Genomic DNA, 22,975 nt, shown 5'->3' with positions numbered 1-22,975 from the left:
AAAACAGCAGTGAAACTATAAGTATCTCTCAACCTGACAAACAGTGCATATAATTTTATGTCCTTAAAAAAATCAAAACAATTAAAGGGCATCAAATAAGGTATGAAAAAGTGGAAGGGATATGCCTTGTTACTAGGGGAGACAACTTAGTGTAAAAATGTCAATTCTCATTGAATTAATCTGTAAATTCAATGCAATTCCAATATGGAATGCTTCCCCTTCCCAAATCACACTTATAACCACTTTACCAAGGCCTATTTATAGCAGTTCCTTCTGCCTGGTACATTATGTCTGGTTATTAAGAAAAAAATTACAAGGCATGCTAAACAGCAAAACAAAAACAAAAACAAAAAACAAAAAAACACTAAAATCTGGGGAGAGAGAGCAAGTATCAGAGCCAGATGGGAAAGAGAGATGTTAGAATTATCAGAATAAGAATTTAAAACAACTATGACTAATATGCTAAGGGTCTTAATAGATAAAGAATAGCATGCAAGATAGATAGATAAAGATAGCATGGAAGAACACCTGGGCGACCTAAGCAGAGAAATGGAAATCCTATGAAAGGAACAAAAAGAAATGCTAGAAATGAAAAATGCTAAACAGAAATGAAGGATGCCACTGATCCTAACAGTAGACTGGACATGTCTGAGGAAATATCTCTGAACTTGAGGATATCTCATTAGAAGCCTCTAAAACTGAAAAGCAAAGAGAACGAAGACTGAAAAAAACAGAATAGAATATCCAAGGACTGTGAGGCAACTATAAAGGGCATAACACACATATAATGGGAATACCAGAAGGAGAAGAAAGAGGAAAAGGAACAGAAGAAATATCTAAAGCAGTAATAACCAGGAATTTTCCCAAATTAGTCTCAGACACCAAACCTCAGATCCAGGAAGCTCAGAGAACACCAAGCAGATTAATGAAACAACACGAAAAAATTATGCAGTTAAGCATATCATTTTCAATCTTTGAAAATCAAAGATAAAGAAGAAAAAGTCCTGATAGAAGTCAAGGAGGAAAAACAACCTTACCTATAGAGAAACAAAGAATTATATCCAACTTCTCAGAAACCTTGCAAGCAGTGGAGTGGAAATATTTAAAGTGTTGGGGGAAAAAAAGTCCACCAGCCTAGTTCTGTACCCTATAAAATTATCCTTCAAAAGTGAAGGAGAAATAAAGACTTTCTCAGACAAATAAAAATTGAGGGAATTTGTTGTCAGTAGATCTGCTTTTGCAAGAAATATTAAACAAAGTTCTTTAAAGATAAGGAAAAGAATATAGGTCATAAATTTGTATCTACATAAAGAAAGGAAGACTACTGAAGAAGGAATAAGTGAAGGTAAAATGAAAACTTTTATTTTTCTTATTCTTCATTCATCTAATAGATAATAGTTTGTTCAAAATAATGATGGCAACAATGTATTTCATTATATGTGCTTATGTATATACCTTATCCATACAGATGCATATACATAAGTGAAATGAATGACAGCAATGATATAAGGAACAAGAGGGAGGCTTGTTATTTTGTTGTTATTATTTTGCTTATTTTGTTATTTTAAGATAGTTATATTACCTGTGAAGTAGTATAATGCAATCTGAACATAAATTTGGATTTGTTGTAAATCTATATTGCAAATTCAAGGGTAACCATGAAAAAAAGTAAAAATAGAAACATAATTGATATGCTAAGACAGAAGAGAAAATGGAATCATATAAAATGTTCAATTGGGGTTCCTGGGTGGCTCAGTCAGTTGAGTGTCTGACTCTTGATCTCAGCTCAGGTCTTGATCTCAGGGTTGTTGATTTCGAGCCTTGTATTGGGCTCCATGCTGGGCATGGAGCCTACTTAGAAAAACAAACCAAACCAAACCAAACAAACAAAAAAAAAAACATAAAAGGCAGAAAAAGAGTGGAATGCAAAAATAGGGACAAAGAACAGGGAAAATAAATAGAAAACAGTAACAAATATGGTCAATATTAACCTGACCACATCAATAATCACTTTGAATACCAATGGTCTAAATGCACCAATTAAAAGACAGAGGTTGGGCAGCCCCGCTGGCTCAGCGGTTTGGCGCCGCCTTCAGCCCAGGGTGTGATCCTGGAGACCCCGGATCGAGTCCCACATCGGGCTCCCTGCATGGAGCGTGCTTCTCCCTCTGCCTGTGTCTCTGCTTCTCTCTCCTCTCTGTGTATTCTCATGAATAAATAAATAAAATCTTTAAAAAAATAAAAAAAAATAAAAGACAGAGGTTGCTCTGTTGTCAGAATGTATCGAAAGAAAAAGAAAGATCAAGGTGCACCTAGGTTGCTCAGTTGGTTAAGCATATCTCTTTAGCTGAGGTCATGATCCCAGGGTCCTGGGATGGAACCCTGTGCGGGGCTTTCTGCTCAGCAGGGAGCCTCTTCCTCTCCCTCTGCCCCTCTCCTCTCCTCTTTCTCAAATAAGTAAATAAAATATTTTTTAAAAAAGATCCAACTAATATATTGACTATAAGAAACTCACTTTAAATATGAAGACGCACACACACACACTCACATAAATAAATAAATAAATAAATAAATAAATAAATAAATAAATAAAAAAAAAGACACATACAGAGTACAAGTAAATAAATGTTAAACCTTATGCAGCTGGCACTAAGAATGAGAGGATCCTGACTTGCACATCACAGCCCTGTTCAGGGAAAAGATAGTGACCATCACCAATCCCTTCTTTGCCTTTGTCTTACCCAGCTTCTGAAAGGGCATCTCCTGCTGACACCAGCCATGGACCCCACATGGCTCCATTCATTCATTTGACACAGTGTTTGAGTACCTGCTGTGTGTCAGACCCTGTGCTTGGCAGAGATAAGCTGGCTACTAAAGCATGGATCCCATCATAGCAATAGCACTTCAGTGGCCTCTACCCACCACTCAATGGAAATGTCCACCTATGTTTCCCAGCCAGTTTCCCAAGAAGTCAGCGCTTGCAAGGCTGGTGTGGAGTTCCAGGAAGCCTTTAGCATTGCACTTCCCCTTGCCTCCCATCAATTCACTAAACTGGGATACTCTTGAACCTGGATTTCTTTTTTTTTTTTTTTTCTTTTTTAAAGATTTTATTTATTTATTCATGTGCGAGAGAGAGAGAGAGAGAGAGAGAGAGAGGCAGAGACACAGGCAAAGAAGCAGGCTCCATGCAGGTAGTCTGACATGGGACTCAATCCCGGGTCTCCAGAACCAGGCCCTGGGCTGAAGGTGGCGCTAAACCACTGAGCCACCCGAGCTGCCCTTGAACCTGGATTTCTGATGAGCTTTCCAATCTGTGGTTGTCTTAGTTGTTATAGTTGGTTGTCTTCTTCTGTTCAAGTAGCTATAACAAAATGCCATAGGTTGGGTAGCCTGTTATAAACAACAGAAAGTGCAAGATCAAGGAGGCAGCAGGGTCAGGTGAGGGCCCTCTTCCAGGCTGTAGACTTTTCACTATATCCTTGCATAGCAAAAGGAAGGGGGAAGAGCTAGCCCTCTGGGACCTCTTTCAAAAGAGCATTAATCTCATTCATGAGGGCTCTGCCCTTATGACCTAATCACCTCCCAAAGGCCCTGCCTCTTAATACCATTAGCTTGGGTAGTGATTTTCCAGTATACGAATTTTGAGGAGATAATGAACATTCAGACCATGGCAGTGATCTTCCACTTTCCCCCATTCTCCTCTAGAATGGCAGTTCTTCACCCGGAGTGTATAAAAAATGGAGCATCTTTATTCTCATTACTCTCGAGCTCACGGGTTGGCACACCATGTCCCACAGGCCAAACCTGGCTTACTGCTTGTTTTCTCATAGCCTGTGAGCTAACAATGTTTTGGATTTTTTTACATTTTCAAATGATTGGAAAACACAATCAAAAGAAGTATGATATTTCATGACATGTAAAAATTATATGAAATTCAACTTTCTCTGTCTATAAATAAAGTTTTATTGGAACATAGCCACATACATTCATTGACATATTATCTGTGGCTACTTTCATGCTACATCAACAGTACCGAATAGCTGCAGCAGAGACCATATGGCCTGCAAAGTCTAAAATATTTACTATTTGGCCCTTTACAGAAAAAAAGTTTGCTGACTTCTGCTTTAGCTGAGAGTTAGCAATCACTTCGACTATGAATCGAAGGCAATGAACCAGAGTGGTATACACAGTATGTACCTGTGACTGTTGTCAATAGAAATCACAGATATTTTCATAACATTATAGTTGTTATGTATTCTTGAAATACCATTCACTTTCATCATCATTTTAAAGTTAGGGCATTATTAGATCCACCATTTTATTTTATTTTAAAAGCATTAAAAAAGGCACACATATTACTACATTGCCTATTTTTAGGGTTTTAAAAAACATTTTGATAACTATATTTTAATATCATTGTGATCCTATGTATTCTGTTTTAGGCATTGAAAAACATTGTTCTAGGAAGGAATTCACAGGTCTCATCAAACTGCCAGAAGGCTAATAGCACTAAAAGGGTAAAAAGTCCAGGTCTATGAGAATCCATTTGCCAGGGTCCTGATTCCTCAGTTGTGTCTGGTCATGACACGACTTGTGCAAACATCTAGAATCACTGTCCTGCCTTCCCCAACTACCCACTGGAAATGAAAAGCTCACCTGCAAATGCAAATTTGTGTTACCTGCTGACCCCAAGTTATCACTTCACACTTTCCTTCCACCTCCTCTCCTCCCCTGGGGCTCCCAGCATTGCCTGGGCAACAGGTGCCTTTGCTATGCCCTTAGGATCCTACACCTTGAACTTCCCAGCTACCCTTAATGAGTCAGCTTCAGGAAGGTTCTGATATTGGTCTATGGACTCTGTATTAGGGATCCTGAAAGCTCACTTCCAGGATAGAGGTCCGGAGGGATGGCAATGCCAAGGTTCAGGGACTAATAAACTAAGAGAGCTCTCTTGGCCTTTCCTCAACTACCATCCCATGAGAACTTCACCTTTACTTAGTCATATACATTTTCTCTGCATACCCAAGGAAAATGAGGAGCTTGTTTTGCTTTACACAGGAAGTGCCTCATTAGAATTCATATGAGTTGCCTCTTTTACTGCCCCAAAGGTCCCTCCATCTATAGTGCAGATTGGACCTCAAATTCCCACTTGAGACCACACAAGTCAAAATACTACCTTCAAATGATCACATGACTTTGGACTAAGCCATATGCATAAGGACACCTCTAGAATAAAGGTGGAGAACACCAACTATTCATACTGTGTTCGTATTGGCAATGTAGTTAGGATCATAAATACTTCTTGTTCTTCGGATAAGGTACCTGAACTTTCCTAGTGAGAGAACAAGATCACATAATGATACATGTACAGCCCAGGTGGATTTTTCAGTGTAGGTATGACAATGCTGCTGGGTAGGGTCAGGGCCCTAAAGTTGGTCTTTGAAGGCAGAGACTGACAACCTGAGGAAAGCAGGTCATTACTGAAGGTGAACTCTGACCCCTTCATTCCTCAGGGCATCTCCTCACAGAGGTTATAAAGTTCTCTTCCTCCGGGTTTTTATGATGGCCTTGAGGATGAGAAATGAGCTCAGTAACTACTGAAGATTCTGACATTCAGGCATCACCCACCACATATTGACCAAGAATCTTCTGTCCCACCTTTGGGTGAACTGTACATGAGAAAGTTGGTCATAGTTCACTTGGACCTGCTCAGTCTAGGGAGGATACAGACATGGGGATTCCATCTCAGATGTGGGTGACCAGCCACCTTGGTTTCCTGAGAGTCAGAGGAAAACTGGTATGAGTTTTCACCTTACAAGAGACCTTTGACTCTATCTTCTAGACCTTGCCAGTTATCCCTCTGGGTGACTTCAAGCAAGTCTTAATTTCTTCATCTTTGACATTGGCAGATTTTCATCCTACTGAAACCAGCCATCTTAGACATGATATTGAGCCCACTGAGTGCTTTCGGGCCCAAATATTTACAAAGAACAACGTGGTTGATATCATTGCTTTGATATAAACCATCATTATCGTCTCTTATATTTCTCTACTGCACTTCCTTCCCAAGGATATTTCCAGCTAAGGTCTCCTTTTATTCTAACAACTCTGTGTAAGAGAAAAGAGAAGTGGAAGGACAGATGGGAATTACTCTGATGTCCATTCTACAGATGCACAAAAAAAATCCCAGGAAGAAGCTACTTTCCCAAGGTCACCCAGTCAGTGGGCAGATGGTACTGGCCTCTGGATCACTGCCCAGCACCTGTTACTCAGAATCCTCATATTCAAGTAACCCTGAATGCTGATAGAATGCTGCCCCATGATGTCTCTTGTAACACCTACTCTGGCTCCAGCCTCTCTTGGGAGAGCAGATCCAGCATTTTACAGGTAACAAAGACTTACCATCACAAAATGGGGTATTGCTTTGACAGGACATTGATGAGACTTTAAAGATGAAGTAATTGGGCTGATAAGATAATGAGCCCTAAAGTGGATAATAATATTGAGCTCTAAAAGGGATAATAGTATTGATTTGCCTCCTCAGGCCTGTTGGGAGGATTAGCTCATTGGCAATTGTGAAGAACTTTGCAATGAAGAAACATAAATGATAGCATGTTTGAGAGTCCCCTTGTTCCCTTTGGGATGACTCTCCCTGGAATGACTTAAGTGGTCATCTGGATGCCATGGTAATCAAGGCCTGCCTGATGGAAACCTTTATCCCTATATTCTGTATTCTTTACCTCAACCATAAGGTGAAGACCTGTCCCTCTATAAAAATCAAAGTGCAGTGAGAAAGCTTTTGAATTTCAGGCTACTGCTAGGAAGAAGAGGCATGGGAGAAATGCAGGATGCTTTTACTGCAACAACACTGTCTGCAGTCACAGAAACCATGGGTGTAAAACTAACCCTTACAAGAGCAATAAGACATGACTGGAGGGGCTCTACCAAGTGCAGGCTTGAGAGAGGCCATGTAGGAAGCACTGAGTTTGTGGTTCTGATCTGGAGTTCCTATTTACTGCCATCAGGGAAACATTAGCTTTTTCTCACACACTTTCATGGCCAGCCCATGTGGAAAAGATGTCTGCGTTGTTTTCACCATGTCATTATTATAGTAATAGTGGTTTCAGAGTAGGTGTTTAATAAATGCTGCTTGATGGATGTTCTGGTATTTGTATGTGTATCATGTGCTTACTCACAAGCATGCTTTTCTAATTTTGGCAATGTTTTGTACTGACTCATATACTCTTTGTCCCAAGCCCCTTGTGAAAAATACATGAATGAGTGAAGCGATTTGCCTAGGATCACATAGCTTGAAAGTAGCAGAACTAAGATGGCTCCAGAGCTTTTAATACCTAGAACTTCCAAGCCTAGAGCTCATTCCTCTCTGCCGTCCTATCCTCCATGCTGCAATCCAATCACATGTATTTAAGAGAAATGTAATGAAAAAACCACATTCCTGTGTTTCTCTTCCACTCTCACATTACTACCACACTCATAGCATATCTAACACTAGAAGAGCAGGGGTTCCCTACACCAAGCAATTTTTGGTGACACGAGCAAATTGAACACCAGTTCAATTCTGACTCTAACAGGAGTTAGCACAGACCCCCACAGGTTATGGGCTTAGTCCCACAAAACTGCCTGCTACTTCAGATGCCAACTGCAAATCTTGGGTGCCCAGATTATCCACAACTTCTGCCTGACTTTGCTACACATAGGAATTTCCCATGACTCCCTCTGTGGATTACATCATTTACAGCTCACAAAACTCAGGAAAACACATTTACCACTTATTATATAATTAAAGATATGATAAAGGATAGAGATGAACAGCCAGATGAAGAGATACATAGGATGAAGTGTGGAAGGGTCCCCAAGTGCAGGAGCTTTTATCCCTGTGGAGTTGGGGTGTGAAAGCTTCCTGGAACATGGATGTGTTTATCAACCTGGAAGGTCTCCAAACCCCACACTATTGGGATTTTTATGAAGGTTTCATCATATAGGCGTGATTGATTATTAATTCCATTTCCAGGTTCTTTCCCTCTTCCTTCTCCAGGAAATGGGGGAAAGCAGAACTGAAAATTTCAAGCTTTGAATCATGGCTTGGTCTTTCTAGTGACCAGCCCCTATCCTGGAGCCCACCAAGAGCTCCTTATTACAACAAAAGATATTCTTATCACCCAGGAAATTCCAAGGGATTTAGGAGCTTACTGTCAGACGCTCCTATCACTCAGGAAATTACAAAGGTCTTAGGAGCATCAGGAGCCAGGGTCAAAGACTAAATGTTAGAACAAAAGTTTCTCCTAGCACCCCTATTTAAAGGGGTTTTAGAAGCTTTGTGTCAGGAAATAGGAGCAGAGACCAAGAAAAAAAGTGTATGTGTGTGTGTGTGTGTATGTGTGTGTGTGTGAATATATATATATTTTTTTTTTCTCATCTTGTACAGGGATTTATCCTCCATGCTTGTTTCTATTTACTCTGTGCTAAGTGTGCACTGAACTATCCAAGGGAGGCCATTATGCAAGAAGCAATCATAACTAACCCCAGCCTTGCCAGTACCCCAGGAGTCATCTGGTGGACACCTGCAAGCCTCCTTTTGCACAGAAAAGTAGTGAAGTTCACCTTGGTATCCTAGTTGCTTGCATTCCCCTCTCATTCCTTCAGTATCTTCCTTCTCAAAGGCATTTTAAAGAAAAGATTTTAAAATTGCTTGGAAATTGAGGCATGATTGCCTGGTTATTGATCAAATTCTGGCAGGTGTGACTTGGAGCTGTCTCTCTCATTCCTGCCTCTGACTCTGATGGCTAAAGAGGGATTCCAAGGAATTTGATTGTAATCAAATGACCCAAGAATCTCTATCCATTCTCTATGCAGGAGAATTTAATATTTCCATTCTAGTTGAGGTCTCATTGCCAGGATGTTAAATGGGATTTCAGTTTGCCTGTCTCCATTCTAGGATTTTGCTTAAATTAGTATTTTTGGTTCTTTGCTCCTGTATCTTAACAGCAGACAAGAAACAATCTCTGAATATTCACAGAATGGCAAAAGCTGGGTTTAGCCAGCAATTTGGCAGATAAACATAATAACAGTGGCCTCAGAAGCATTCCTATAGGGATATGATACAGAATGTGCTGTGGCAAAGAAATCCTATACTTTGTGTCATCCTCTACACAGAAAGAGTCTATTGCATCTTATAGGAAAAAGATATTCAAGAGACAATAAGATAATAGTAATGAGAGTCTGCTGTGTGTTAAAGGGTTTGAGACATAATCATACAGACCTGAATCTACTTCTTTCCTAGGCTTCCTTTAGCAAATTTCCTTTGCTTGGTTTCTATGGAAACTGGAAACTGCACATGAGCTAGAGGCACTCCATAGTCTTCCCTGGCAGGCGTGTCCATTTCAGATCCTTCTGCTTTAAGTGATGTCATATTGTAACCACTAAGATTAAAATAATAATAATAATAATCCATATACTGTGCTCTCAGAATCATTGCTGAGAAGGTAATGTTGAGAGCTACCATAGCTATTTTCCAGGGCATAGACTAAAAAATTGTAGACCTTAACTCAAACCTCATGATTGCCCTGTGGATTTGGTATCTGCAACTTCAGGGTCCATCTAGGAAAAAGAAACCACTCTAGGTCTTTCAAACAGAAGGAGCTGAATTCAGGGAATTAGTTATGCATGTGACAGAATCACTGAGGGGCCAAACAGGGGGCTGTGAGAAGCCACTCACAGAGTAGCAAAAATGGGAAACTGCTACCAACCCTGGAGCTAGAGAGACAACAGGAGGAGTTAGTGTTTCTAGTGCCCAAAGGTTGAGGCCAACTGGCAAGAACTAGAACTATCATGAGGACTGCACGTAGGAGCTGAGACTGTGGAGGGAGGAACTACCTGGTGGGCTCTGGAGTCACAGAGGAGACACAACTGCTAAGAGCTCTTCACAGGAAGCTGAAATAGATTGGGGTAGGAAGGGGGATCCCTGGGTGGCTCAGCGGTTTAGCGCCTGCCTTCCGCCCAGGGCGTGATCCTGGAGTCCCGGGATCGAGTCCCATGTCGAGCTCCCGGTATGGAGCCTGCTTCTCCCTCTGCCTCTCTCTTTCTCTCTCTCTCTATCTATCTCTCTATCATGAATAAATAAATAAGATCTCTTAAAAAAAAAAAAAGATTGGGGTAGGAATACCCTGATCTCTCTCTTCCTCCGGCTGCATTTCCAAGCAATCTTCTGTCAAGGCCTCCTACTGAAAGAATTGGCATGAAAGGCAGAGGGCAAAGGATCATTGGAAACAAGTTCCCTGTGATACAGAAGAGAGCAAAGGAAGTACAGGGATGGATCTGACAACAAACTAGCAGTTGACTAGCGAAGTATCACATTACCCATTTCATGGATGAGAAAACTGAGTCATGGAGAGAGAAGGTAATTTTCTTAAGATAAATTAGCAAGTTAAATGACTGGTTATCTGGTTAAGAGTCCATGCTTTTAACCATCTTAAGATTAAGAGAGAAAAAGGGCTTCTTTACACACTTGGCATTTCTAAATTACATGCCCTTCACCTAAGTGGGCCCAGTGGATTATGAAAACCTTCCATTGTGGGGGTCCGTCCATCTGAAATCTGCTTATTTTGTGGGGGGAGGTCTGGATATTTATTTGATATGTACTAAGATGATTCAACCTGACCACATGCAGTCATAAAATTATAAAAGGGATCATCTACACTGGTGACATGGACCTGAAAGTGAGGGGACGACAGTACGGATGACAAAACTTGCCTTTCTCATATATGCTAGAGAACTGGTCTGTGGTTCCAACTGGTTAGAGTATAGCAATGAACTGAAAACAGGTAAAACAAGGGAAAAGAGGTCAAAATGCCCAGTCCCTCCTTTCTCTAATGTTTGAACACTTGCCATTGCTGAACTTGTAAGGGAAATTTATCAAGGGAAAGCTGAAATGTCTGTCAACTTCATTTCCTCTCTGAATTGTGAGAAGAAGGCCATCTATTAGCCAAGTTCGCATTTTAAGAGTTTACTTAAAAACCAAGAAACTTTCTCATATAAGGATTTTCAATGACTGGTAATGGGGAAGCACATTCTTGGATAGATTTTTCTACTGTTTCTTTTATATTTATGTTCTGTGTACAGGAACCTCTGTATTTGTAAGGCCAGCCTTATTTACGCCAGTAGACAACTGTGTGAGTTGCCTACTGCGTGAATGCTCTGCCATCCTTCCCAAAGACTCCAGGTGCTTCCCTAGTCAATAACTGATGAAGGAGGATGCTTCTCTCCCACTGAAACCCTGAGGAAAAATGGTATACTCTCCTTTTTGCAGACATGGACAGTCTCAACAGTACCCAATTATGATCTCAGAAAAAAAGCAACTTGTGGACCACTGGAGAAGTCAGAGTATAATCTCTCCTAGCCCCTCAAAATTTTTCTAGATTTTTCTAGAACCTTATCATTTAAAATAGCTTTGGTACTGCTCACAGTAATGAATATTTGATGACCAGAAAATGTTAATACCATTTTCTTACCATTGATATGAGATTGAACACATATGAGAAACAAAGAATATCCATTGATTTGCCAGATGGTTGGCCAGACAAAAAGGAGAAATCACTTATCTCTGACTTCCCTGAGTTTTCTCCAGACTGAGCCCAGCCTTTGTGTAGCCTGATACTTCCATCATTCTAGGGTCCCTCTTTAAGAAAAAAATTCAGAATAATGAATACAAACTTAGGTATGAAAATGATTATTTAGAATGATAAAAGAGAACACAACAAATTACAAAACTCTAAAAAGCTGACAAATACCAAAAACATTACAAAGTCTAGACTATAATATTTTTGTTAGTTAACCATCTGATATACTATCAGGATACTTTTCCCTACATTTTCACATTTTTTAGTCATCCCCTCATTCAACAATAATTTTGTGATATTTTCTATTGAAAGACTAGAAAGCTAAAATTCAGCCTTTGCTCTAACACAGTTGAATAAATTTTCTTTTCTCTTATTGATAGTTGAGAAAAGTTTCTTTCCATTTTACAACTTCTTATTTATAGTGATATGTCAAATTTTAGGATTATGATCAAACAGAGAAAAATCTCAAATAAGTCTCTTCTATATATGAGCTAAGATTTCAAGGCATTTCAGGTTTCCTTGTGAAGTGACTCACCTTAAGTAACTTTGAAAAGTCAACACTCATAATTACTTATCCTCAGTAGCTTTGTTCTTTACACTGGATGACTTGGCTCAGAGGACAGTGGGAGTATTCTTAGATGGCACAACTCAACTAGATTGTGAATTAACTGAACACCTCTTAAGTACACCCACTGAACCCAAGCTAATGCATTCCAAACTCAACTTCCCCTTAGGTGCATCCTAAACATGCCAATGACCACTACAGACAGAGCCACTCAAACCAAGGGGATGGTGACAAAGTGGGCACTGGCATAAAAATAGACAGCAGTCTTAACTGACTGCAGTTAAAAGATTTTACTTTTCCAAAATTTACAAAACATGTGACCATATTAAACATCGTTGGGGCCTCTTCAGGGTCCTTGAATGGGGTCCATGCAAGTAAGAAACCCTGAAACTTAAAATTTAAGCTTTTTTAGCTTCATGATAAGTCTGCCTCTAACAGGAATCCTTCAAAATCCTAGAGGAGAACAGCAACCTTTTTGACCTCAGCCACAGTGAATTCTTGCTAGACACATCTCCAAAGGCAAAGGAAATAAAGGCAAAAATGAACTACGGGGATTTCATCAGGGTAAAAAGCTTTTGCATAGTGAAGGAAGTAATCAACAAAACTAAAAGGCAGCCTACAGAGTGGGAGAAGATATTCACAAATGACATATCAAAGGGCAAGTACCAAAATTTATAAAGAACTTATCAAATTCAACCCCCCCCCAAAAAAACCCCAAAAATTTCAGTCAAGAAATGGGCAGAAGACATGAACAGACATTTCCAAAGATGACATACAAATGGCCAACATACACATGAAAAAATGCTCAATATCACTCAGGGAAATACCAAAAAACCCACAATGAGATACCACCTCATACTGGTCAGAGTGGCTAAAATGAACAACTCAAGAAACAACAGAGGTTAGCAAGGATGTGGAGAAAGGGGACCCCTCTTTCACTGTTGGTGGAAATGCAAAGTGGTACAGCCACTCTGAAGAACTATATGGAAGTTCTTCAAAAAGTTAAAAATAGAACTACTCTACAACCCAGCCTTATCCAAAGGATACAAACATAGTGATCTGAAGGGGCACATGCACCCCAATGTTTATAGCAGGAATGTCCACAATAGCCAAACTATGGAAAGTGCCCAGGTGTCCACTGACAGATGAATGGATAAAGAAAATGTGATACAGATATACAATGGACTACTAGTCAGCCAACAAAAAGAATGAAATCTTGCCATTTGCAATGACATGGATGGAACTAGAGGATATTATACAAAGTGAAATAAGTCAGATAATGACAAATACCTTATGGTTTCAATTATATGTGGAACTTAAGAAACAAAATAGATGAACATAGGGGAAGGGAAGGAAAAATACAGTAAGATGCAGAGAGGGAGGTAAACCATAAGAGACTCTTAACTACAGGAAACAAACTGAGGGTTGCTGGAGGGAAAGGGGTAGGGGGATGGGGTAATTACGTGATGAGCATTAAGGAGGGCACTTGATGTAATAAGCACTGGGTGTTATATGCAACTGATGAATCACTAAATTCTATCCCTGAAACCAATACACTGTATGTTAACTAAATTGAACTTAAATTTTTATTAAAAATATGCCTCTAGTTCATCATTATCAGTATCATTATATTGTCACCATCATTATAATTATTATCATTATTATTAGTACTCCTACATCACAAGGTCTTTGTGGGGATTATCATGAGATAATACACATAGAACCCTGGACCATAACAGGTTACCAATAAATTGCATTTACCATCATCATTGTCGTCGTTGTCGTTGTCCTTGATTCTCAAGAAAAGGTGAAGGAATATTGGCATGGTCAGGAAGCTTTCTGAAGGAGGCGGGCCTTCTGCTAAGTATCAAAGGCATTCCTTTTACTTTTAACACTTACAAGCATCTCTAGTATTTCCAGGCAAGGACATACAATAACCGATTTCTAGGACTTGGAAATCCAGGTGGGGGTAGAGGATATTTGGCAGGTTCATATTTGCTACAGTTGAGGTCTGGACTGAAGGGAAAAAGGTTTGATTATCCAAGTTATTTTAAAACTGACTTGATTATCTTGTTGAAACTCTAAGAGTAATGGAAAATTTTTAAAAAGAACAGAAAACCTCAATACCCTATTCAGGGTAGTTTAGTTTCAAGAGATGTTGGGAAAGTGCTCTGATCTACCTGCAACAAATTATTCTACAGGAAAAAGCTTTCTGGGGAGATATATATGCATGTGCACGTGTGTGTGCACACACACGCACATATATATACACACACACACACACACAGAAAATAGGTTGAATCTTTCCTCCCTAGAGCCAGCTAAAAATGCAGTTCTCTTTCTCATCTCATAAGAAGCCAACCCATCTCAGCCCACTAAAATGGTATCAAGAGAAATGTTATCAATGGGGGAAAGCCATGTTTCCATCTTCCCATGGAAAATTCCACTTGTAGGAAGAGAAGGAGCAGAAGGCAGTTTCCTGCCCAGGAAGGCAGGCATGCTGCTGATCACCTCCTCCAGGCAGCCCATGGCTCACTACCCTCACCCAGACCCAGCCAATTACAGCCACAGAGGCAGTGCCAGCCTTAGTGTGGAGCACTATGCACAGTGACAATAAGACTCTTGGGTTCCTAAGGCAACGAACTCACCATCTCCCTAGGCCTGAAATTATTTCCTTAGCCAATCAGTTGGGTAGAGGATTGAAGGTTCCTCATACTGTCAACATACCAAAGTGTAGAGCCTTCCTCCAAGAATTAACACTCAAACTCAAAGTAGACAGCAGGGCCATGAAAGGATGGGCTGCTCCAGCACCTTGTTTCAGCCTCCTCATAGCACTTTGCAAGTCCAGCCTTCTGCTGTGATTGTTTGAGCCTCTTCCGTCTGGAGCTTCAATACCTTCCACTGAGCTCACATATTTTGCTTCCATTGCATGCCCCAATCCTGCTTCCCCGCCCTTCTATAACACCCATGGAGGCTCTCCAGGCCCCACTCACAATGGCTACTACTTCCTCTGATCTCCCATTGCTTTTGATTGAAAAAATGAATTACTTTTACATTGCTTCTTAGTTAGATGTGGCTTTATTTCCATTCTACTGATTGCTGGACTTCCACCATGTTTATGCTCAATAAACACTTGCTGAATAAGTGAATAAATAGTTTGGAATCAGAGATGGTCAAGGCATAGCTCTATGCACAGTGTGCCCAAGAAGGGCCCCAGTAAGGACATTGTGAGGTTCAGAGGGTACCTGAGGGCATTGTGTGCTATCAAGCAGCAGAGGCTTCACCAGGGAGAGAAAGGGATTCTATATGCAAATCCTGACATTCAATAATGCCAGCAGGACCCCAACAGGTAGTTAGGACCCTTTGAGTTGCAAGTCACAAAGAAAGTCAACTCAAAATGGCTTAGGCAAGAAGAGAGGTGTTGGCTTTCATGGATGGGAAGGATACCAGAGTGGCTCACAGAATGAAGAGTTCCAGGAACAAAAAGCCCCAGACAGAAAGTGCAAACCGCTAGAGATCTAGAAAATGTTTTTTTTCTCCTCCCCTCCCCACCACCCCTCCCTTCCCTCTCCCCTTATATCAGAATCCCAGACATGTTCATCTCACATCACACCCTCTCCTCTTCTCTCCTCAATCTTGCTGTGTCTCTATTTTAATCTCATTCTCTTTTACATCAGAAAATTTCTCTGCACATATCAGGAAAAATAGCTCCTAGCAACTCCAGACACAAACCCTTAATGATTTAAAACTAAGAAAAACTAGCCTTCCACCTCCAATCACAAGATTCCTTGGGAGGCCCCCAATCAGCCTGGGTTCTGTGTCAAATGGATGAGCCATTGTGTTCAAGGATGCGACACCATTCTTCGCCCAGAGGTGTGGTGAGAGAAGCCTGGCACTGTGAGGGACAGCTGCTCTAGGGCCCCATGGAAGGGAGAAACAGGAAGATAGATGGCTTATTTCCCCAGCAAAAACAAGACCCATTGGCCAAGATGAAGGGGAGGATTTGGAAATAACTTCAGGCAGGGGCAATGTCAAGACTAGGGATGTACTTCCAAGCAGCAAATGGGAAGCCCTCTGAAACTGTCCAGGTTTTGTCTCCCAGGACATCCTGTCTACAGTGAGCTCAGCCCAGCGGCTCACATCACACTGATGTAGAGAGCTGGAAATAACTTTTACACTCATCACTACCTCAAAATTACAGTAGTCCACCTCTAGATCTTGTTTTTAATGTGCTCATAAAAAGCACATATATTATTGTATCACCGTTTTGCTTTCTAATATTTTGACAACTATATTTAAGTGTAAGTGGCTTCCTTTGTAGTCCTATGTATTTTATGCACTTTAAAACATTATTCTAAGATGGAGTCAGAAGGCTTCACCAGATTGCCAGAGGGTCTATGGCACAAAAATGGCCAAACCTCTGGGTAGTTGACTGTCAAATGCTAGACCTCCTGGTGTAATTCTCCAATCTTGGTATCATTTTCTCTATCTTCTGTATTTTTGTCCTTTTTTTTTCTACTTTCTGTGCAAATTCCTCAATTTGCTCTTCTGACCCCATTCTCTGGCTATTTTATTTCTGCTGCATTTCCTTTGATAACATCCTGGTCTTATTCCACCCATAGCCACTTTATCTTCTCATCTCTCTTGGGCTACCAATTCTAGGGTGTGATTTATTCCTGCTGATCTTCGGCTGTCTGTTCACTTATGAAAAAAGCACTCCAAAGTAATTGAGATTTCGATATACAAGTGCAGGGCTCACTGGGTGGTGACTTCACCATGGAGTTCTTAAGCAAGGGATCAGCCATTTCGTTGTGGGATTCCCCACAGAATCTGTGACTTCCCAGTTGGGGAAATCTATGTGTCTGGAAGAATGCTCTAATCCTGGCTTGGAGGGAGTGGGCACATACAGGTCAGCATCCTAGGAGCCCCCAAGGAAGAACACTTAGATCTCATCCCCTATTTTCCATCCAACTTAGGGATGCTCTCTGCTATTCCCTCAGTCTGAATTCTCTCTGGCTCAATTCCCCAGGAATCAAATCTTCAACCAGAGAGGAGAGGAACAGTGGTCTGGTTGTTTGGATTGGGAAGAGAGACCTTCCAAGATAAATCTTTGGCCTATCCTTCTCTATTCTCTCCCATTCTTTCCCAGCTTTGAGAGTTGGTTGGTGCCTCCAATTCCTGAGCCTTCCCACTGTCCCTGGATATTAGCTGGTTTGCTTCTTCTTAGCTTTTCCCTCTGTGGGCATCACTCTGCCAAGATGGTGCCCAGCCCTCCACTTTTCATGTCCCAAAGACACTTCTATGTGTCTTTTTTGTTCAATGTCATTTTCCTCCCATTTTTCTATGCCTTTATAGGTTTATACCTTTGCTTTGCCATCATTTTAGTGGAGCTTGGGGAGAGAGGAGCAGTTATAGGACATACTCAATCTGCCACATTTATCCATATGTCTTCTGCCTTCCAGTTTCTCACTTTAGCCCCCCATATAATAAAAAGACACCATCAGCCCTGCATTGACACTTGTTGGGCTTTTATATCCAACTTGGTGTGGGTGCAACAGAACCTGACAAAGGAAACAGCTGTCTGAGCTTTGGCTGCCAGCCAGTAACAGGATTGTCAGCCCGCATCCCAACAATGATCCCAACCTGAAGCAATAGAACTGAACTACAAGAGAGTAAAGGAAGGAGAGACCTAATGTCCAAAATGGTGATCTGCAGAAGGAGTCGGGGAATGTCCACCTCGTACAGGCAGACTGCCCATGCTGATGAAACAAAGGTGGAATCCCCCTCTCTGGCCCAAGCACTATACACATCTGACATGCCACCTAATATCCTTATGATTGCTTCCAAAATGTACTGCCCTGTACTTCAATACACCAGAAGGGTTTTCTCCTTTCTTTTTATGTATTGGTTCTATGGTTGCTATTCTGTTGACAGTGTATCCTTTTGGGGCAGTTCATGTGTCTTCTGAATGGCTACCCAAGTTGTCTCTATTCAAGCACAAACTCCTGCAAATTTAAAATAAAAAGTGGGCATAAATGATTTTTTTGATGAGGAGATCAAATTAAGTTGAAGACAGAAAAGAAATCTGATAGACTTCTTGTTTTAGGAAGAAAAAAATGCAAGCATCTGAAATAATGGGTCTGGAGTCTTGCATGTATTTCCCTAAAGTGAGAGGAAAAGCCTTGTATTTCTACAGTACTTTGCTTCAGGGGGTATCAAAGCTTTGCTTTTTTTTTTTCTTTTTAATTACACAAAAGAAAGCCAAGGCACCAGATATGAACGTTTCAGAGTCTGTGCCGCCAGCCCATGCAGCTGAGCTATTATTTAAAGACACAATAATGCAGATCCCTGGATAGACCAGAGCTGAGTTCATTTCAAAAGCTGGGGCAAAGAGAGGACTTAAGGTCTCATCCAAAGCCCTGTGGCCCCAGCATAGGGCTGCGCAGCTTGGGATCACCAGTCCCTACAGGTGCTACCACAAGCCTCCTCAGCCTCCACTGATGCTGGGGTTTTTTAGAGCAAAGACGGACCAAACCAAACAAGGTGAGAGAGATGGTGCCCAGACATGTTTCCCACTCTGATAGAGGAAATAGAGTATTTCAAATTTGCCAGAACTCTCATTGAATGGATTTTCCATAATAAGCATCATAGTAATAAGGGCTATATCCTGGGAACTGGTAAAAAATCAGAGGTGAGATTTTGGTTTGAGGAAATTTTTATAAATAATAGCCTAACGGCTTACGGTCTAAAATTTTAAAAAAGAAAATGTCCTGGCAACTGCTTCCTACTTTGCTGATGAGAAAGTCCAGTGCTGGCCAAATTTCATCTGAGCCACAGGCCTACTACACAGTTGAAGCAAAATTAAGGAGACTTGGCCACACTGCCATAGAGAGGCCACAGTGAGTTTCTAGACCACAAGATGCCTCATGGGGGGGCTCTTCCGAGACTACTGGGCCCCTCAACAACAAAGAGGTCCAAATGAAGAAAATCTCAGAGCCCGGTCAACGTGTAGAAAGAGTCAGCACAGTGGAGAGAACAATGGCCAGAGGTAGATATTTCCACAAGGGTAAAGTATCTCACTTGAGATATCAATTATAGGTTAAATGATTGTAAAATTCCTCCCCCTAAGAAATGAATCCTAAATGCAAACTATACAAATACTTGGTTACCACTCACTGATGTGAATAGAAGGCATAACTGGTTGCTTTTGGTAAATTTCACAATGCTTCTGACAAGGGAGAGAAAATAATGGGTGTTACACTTCTCTTTTCTATACTTAGGTTTAATTTATTAAACCTCCACCCAAAATGTAGGAAGTAAGTCCCTCAGAACCAGGGCTACCATATAAAGATGCGCAGGTTGTGCATGGAACAACTCCAGAGCATCCTCACATTGTAGGCAGGAGCCGTTGATGAAGCATGATCAAGATGCTTCTCATTTCCAGATGCTGTGGTCACAAAGCACCATATAAAACTTCTACAGTGGATGAACAGACCACACCAACTGATGTCAGCACTAACTAGAGTCAGAGGCTCCATTTCCTGGGTATCCAAATGACCCCCATTTTATACCAGGTTCTATTGCTAGAAGTAAGGTCTTAGTAGATATTACAGGTCTTCTGTCAAGTCTGTTTCCATACTCCTCCACTTCTTCCTAAAGTCTGTAGCTTGCCCTAGCTTCTCTGGGGACAGCCTAGGCAGAAGCTGGATGCTTCCTTCCTGATCTGGCTAGGACATGTTCCAACTTCCCCCATGGAGGGTATAGCTTTCTCCTCCAAGGGCAATGAATGCAGCTCTCTAGCTTCTCTAGATGGTTGCCTTCCTGGTACTACCTCTTCAAGGATGCGCTCAACCACACTTGAGCTCTGAGGGCCCTGGAAGTAGATCCTTAGAGTTCTTTCCTACCCATCAGCTGAGGTCAGCCAGCACTTCTGTCTCCAAAATTACATACACGAACTAACCTTGTCCCACCCAGTATCTATCCCAACCTGTCAGCAAAGCTGCAGGAAATGTGACTTCAGAGGAGCACATCCCATTCTCCATACAATAACAGACCACTCACACTGCTCCCCAAACATCTTGGGCTTTATGGACACTGAGCACTCACAGACCTAGCACACTTCATGCAGATGTGATACAATGACCATTAAAACACATATTTATGTTGATAGTGCATCACATAGCAGTCATTTATCCAAATGTTCAAGGCACCAGGACATATGCGTTTGAGGTTCCAACCTCTATTTTTCTGAGTCATAATCACTCTCCAGCAATGCGATCTGTGGTATTCCATTTTCTTTCTCTCATGTTTGTTTTTGGGAGGATAAAGGCAGTTTGGAAGAGTTGAAATTACCTACAGGTAGAGTACTCCGTTGGAAGATAAACTCTCTTTGCTTTGCTTCTGATTTTCTCTGTGTATGATTGCAGTGTTATAATTAGTTGTCAAAGATAATGGTGAGACTGCCCCCAAAAGACAAGTGAAAATGAAAATCATTTTCATCAGACATGTATGACTACGGTGAACCTTTATATCATTGTGGCCAGTCCTGTCTAGTGTGTGATAACTTCTTTCGGGTAGCTAAAAGTCCTGAAACTTGTCTAACCCCAGCCACACTGTGGAGTGAGAATATTTTATTATTAAAGTGACAGCAGCAGCTCACTTGTTTAAGTGTGTGCTATGTGCCGAGCGCTGTCCTAAACGGTTTCCATGTATTCTCTCACTGGATCCTCCTGCAGTCCCTCCACAATCGGTATCATCAATGTCCCCATTTTACAGATGAAGAAACAGAAGAACAAGAGATTAAGACGTTTGCCTCAGATCACCCGGCTAGTAAAGATTCAGACCTAAGTAGTCCAGCTCCAGAGCCTACAGGCTGAGCTCTGGAACTCTGCTACACCATGAAACTGTATTATATAGCCAGCGCTCTGCCAAATTGGAGACAAAGCAATGCACATCTCTTCACGGTTTATCCACAGATCCCTCTTTAGGGGATGTAGGGTCTGGAAGATAAAAGAAGTCTTAAACCTCACTGGGCCCTCCCTGCCTGGTGGCACTCTGCTGCTAGTCACACCAGTGGTTCCCCAAACGTTTAGCTGGCTCTCCAGTGGAATGTCTCTCTGTCCTGCCCTAGTGCTCTCTGCATGTGCAATGTCCTCCATACCATTACCACTACCTATTCATCTTTGAAACTCAGTCTGTACATATGACACCGTGTCTGCAAGCAGCAGTTCCTTCCTTCTCCTCCCCACCCTACACTCCTCACATTCTCAACCCATCTATGTGTCCCCGTGTTAATTGCCCTTTCCAACGTTTAGCATTTCCAAATGGCAAGATAAGTTCAGAGTCATTTAAAGGAAATATGGGCGTACTTGAGACATCCCATGAAAATGTTGGGCTTTTTTTTTTTTTTAAATCTCATCCTTACCCTTCCTGCAGAAATGGTGAGCTCAAGTAGCCTCCTGCTTATTGTTTTACCCAGGGAAGCCAATTTCAGCTGAGTTCCCACTGTGTCATAACATGAGAGCTCAACTTACACACTTCCAAAGGGATGGGTACTTGGTTTTGTTTTCTTCTTCCCTCAAGAAAAAGCCTCAATCTCAGTTGCAGGCTTAAACAGACTTAACAGCCATAAGCCCCATAAGCTCTGGCATGCCATAAATAGTCCTTTTCATCAAAAGCTGCAAATCACAATTCTACTGTAAAACCCAGAGCTACTCAGATAGCTGCCCACGGCCCTGAGCATGGGGCCTTGCATTCAGCAGCATTTAATAAAGATTTGTTGATGGACTGATTGATCTGGGTCTCCCATATCAGGTGTAGTCTAAGTTTCTTAGATTTTTTTTTTAAGGGATTTGAACTAAGATTTAAAATCAACTCTTAATGCGCCAACCTCTCCATTCTCAGTCCTTTGGGCCCAGAATCTTAGAACCTATTTATAATGTATGAGTTTCAAAGCCCCTGTGGAGACCAGAAGGCAAGAAGGAAGGCAGGACAATCCAGGAAAAACTCCTACACCATCTGGGCTGTGGTAAAGTCATAAGTGGTACTCCTTATGACAGTCTGGAGCAACTGAGGAGGGCTCTCTGGATCATCAGAGAAAAGAAACCAAGAATTCCATTATGATAATTTAGAGCTTTGGAGTCAGGAATTCTGATTCCCCTACTCCGAGTCCTGTGGCCTTGGGCAGGTTACCTAGCATAGAAGCCAGTTTGTAGGATTGCTGTCAGGATTAAATGAGGAAACTCTTGTTAAGCCCTTGAGATAGTATCTGGCACGAAGAAAGCATCTTTTTTGCTTTAAACAATTAGTTTTTGAATAAATAAAGTCTTTATTAAAACATAAGCAATTAGTTTAGCAATATAATAAAAGACATTTTATTGTGTTTTTAATTTTATGAAAATTGGAAGGTCCATATATACCAATATGGCAACTTGGCTAACCAGAATATTCAACTGAACAGAACACCCTAGTCTCCCAAAATGCCAGGCAGATTGGAGCTCACAGTACATAAGAAAGTACAGACAGGAACAGAAACAAAGTAGGGATCAGTAATAACTGAATTTAATGGGGATTGCAAAACACCAGGGGTGCTAAAACAGAATCACGTCAATTTTTTAAGTGAAATTATAATGTCAGGAACAGGTATACCATATGAGCTATTCCAACTTTTTCAAAGCCCTTTTCATCACGATGGGGAAGAAAGGAGGCTGAGTGAGTTACTGTGTTCCTTTTAGTCATCAGACTTCAGCAAGAAAAAGAAAAGGTGAGGGATGGA

General features: G+C 41.2%; 1 long non-coding RNA gene across 17 annotated transcripts in view; it reads right to left on the bottom strand.

The window, feature by feature from the left end:
• The window catches only part of LOC144314342 (uncharacterized), a 154,973-nt gene that overhangs the window by 28,532 nt on the left and 103,466 nt on the right, over positions 1–22,975 (bottom strand). For 5 of the 17 annotated variants that reach the window (XR_013380178.1, XR_013380138.1, XR_013380151.1 and 2 more), the window contains 4 exons: positions 13,963–14,217; positions 9,281–11,695; positions 5,659–5,776; positions 3,129–3,390 (listed from right to left, as the gene is read on the bottom strand). The exons of 5 other annotated variants lie outside the window; for them this stretch is intronic. This is a non-coding gene — a long non-coding RNA (uncharacterized LOC144314342). Of the gene's footprint in view, positions 1–3,128; positions 3,391–5,658; positions 5,777–9,280; positions 11,696–13,962; positions 14,218–22,975 lie in introns of those variants that run through there. 7 more of the 17 variants (XR_013380147.1, XR_013380142.1, XR_013380145.1 and 4 more) reach the window with 5 other exon arrangements.

The sequence above is a fragment of the Canis aureus genome, chromosome 5 (assembly GCF_053574225.1).
Source record: "Canis aureus isolate CA01 chromosome 5, VMU_Caureus_v.1.0, whole genome shotgun sequence".
NCBI classification, from domain to species: domain Eukaryota; kingdom Metazoa; phylum Chordata; class Mammalia; order Carnivora; family Canidae; genus Canis; species Canis aureus.
The sequence above is the reverse complement of the archived record's forward strand: the minus strand, read 5'-3'. Positions and strand labels throughout refer to the sequence as shown.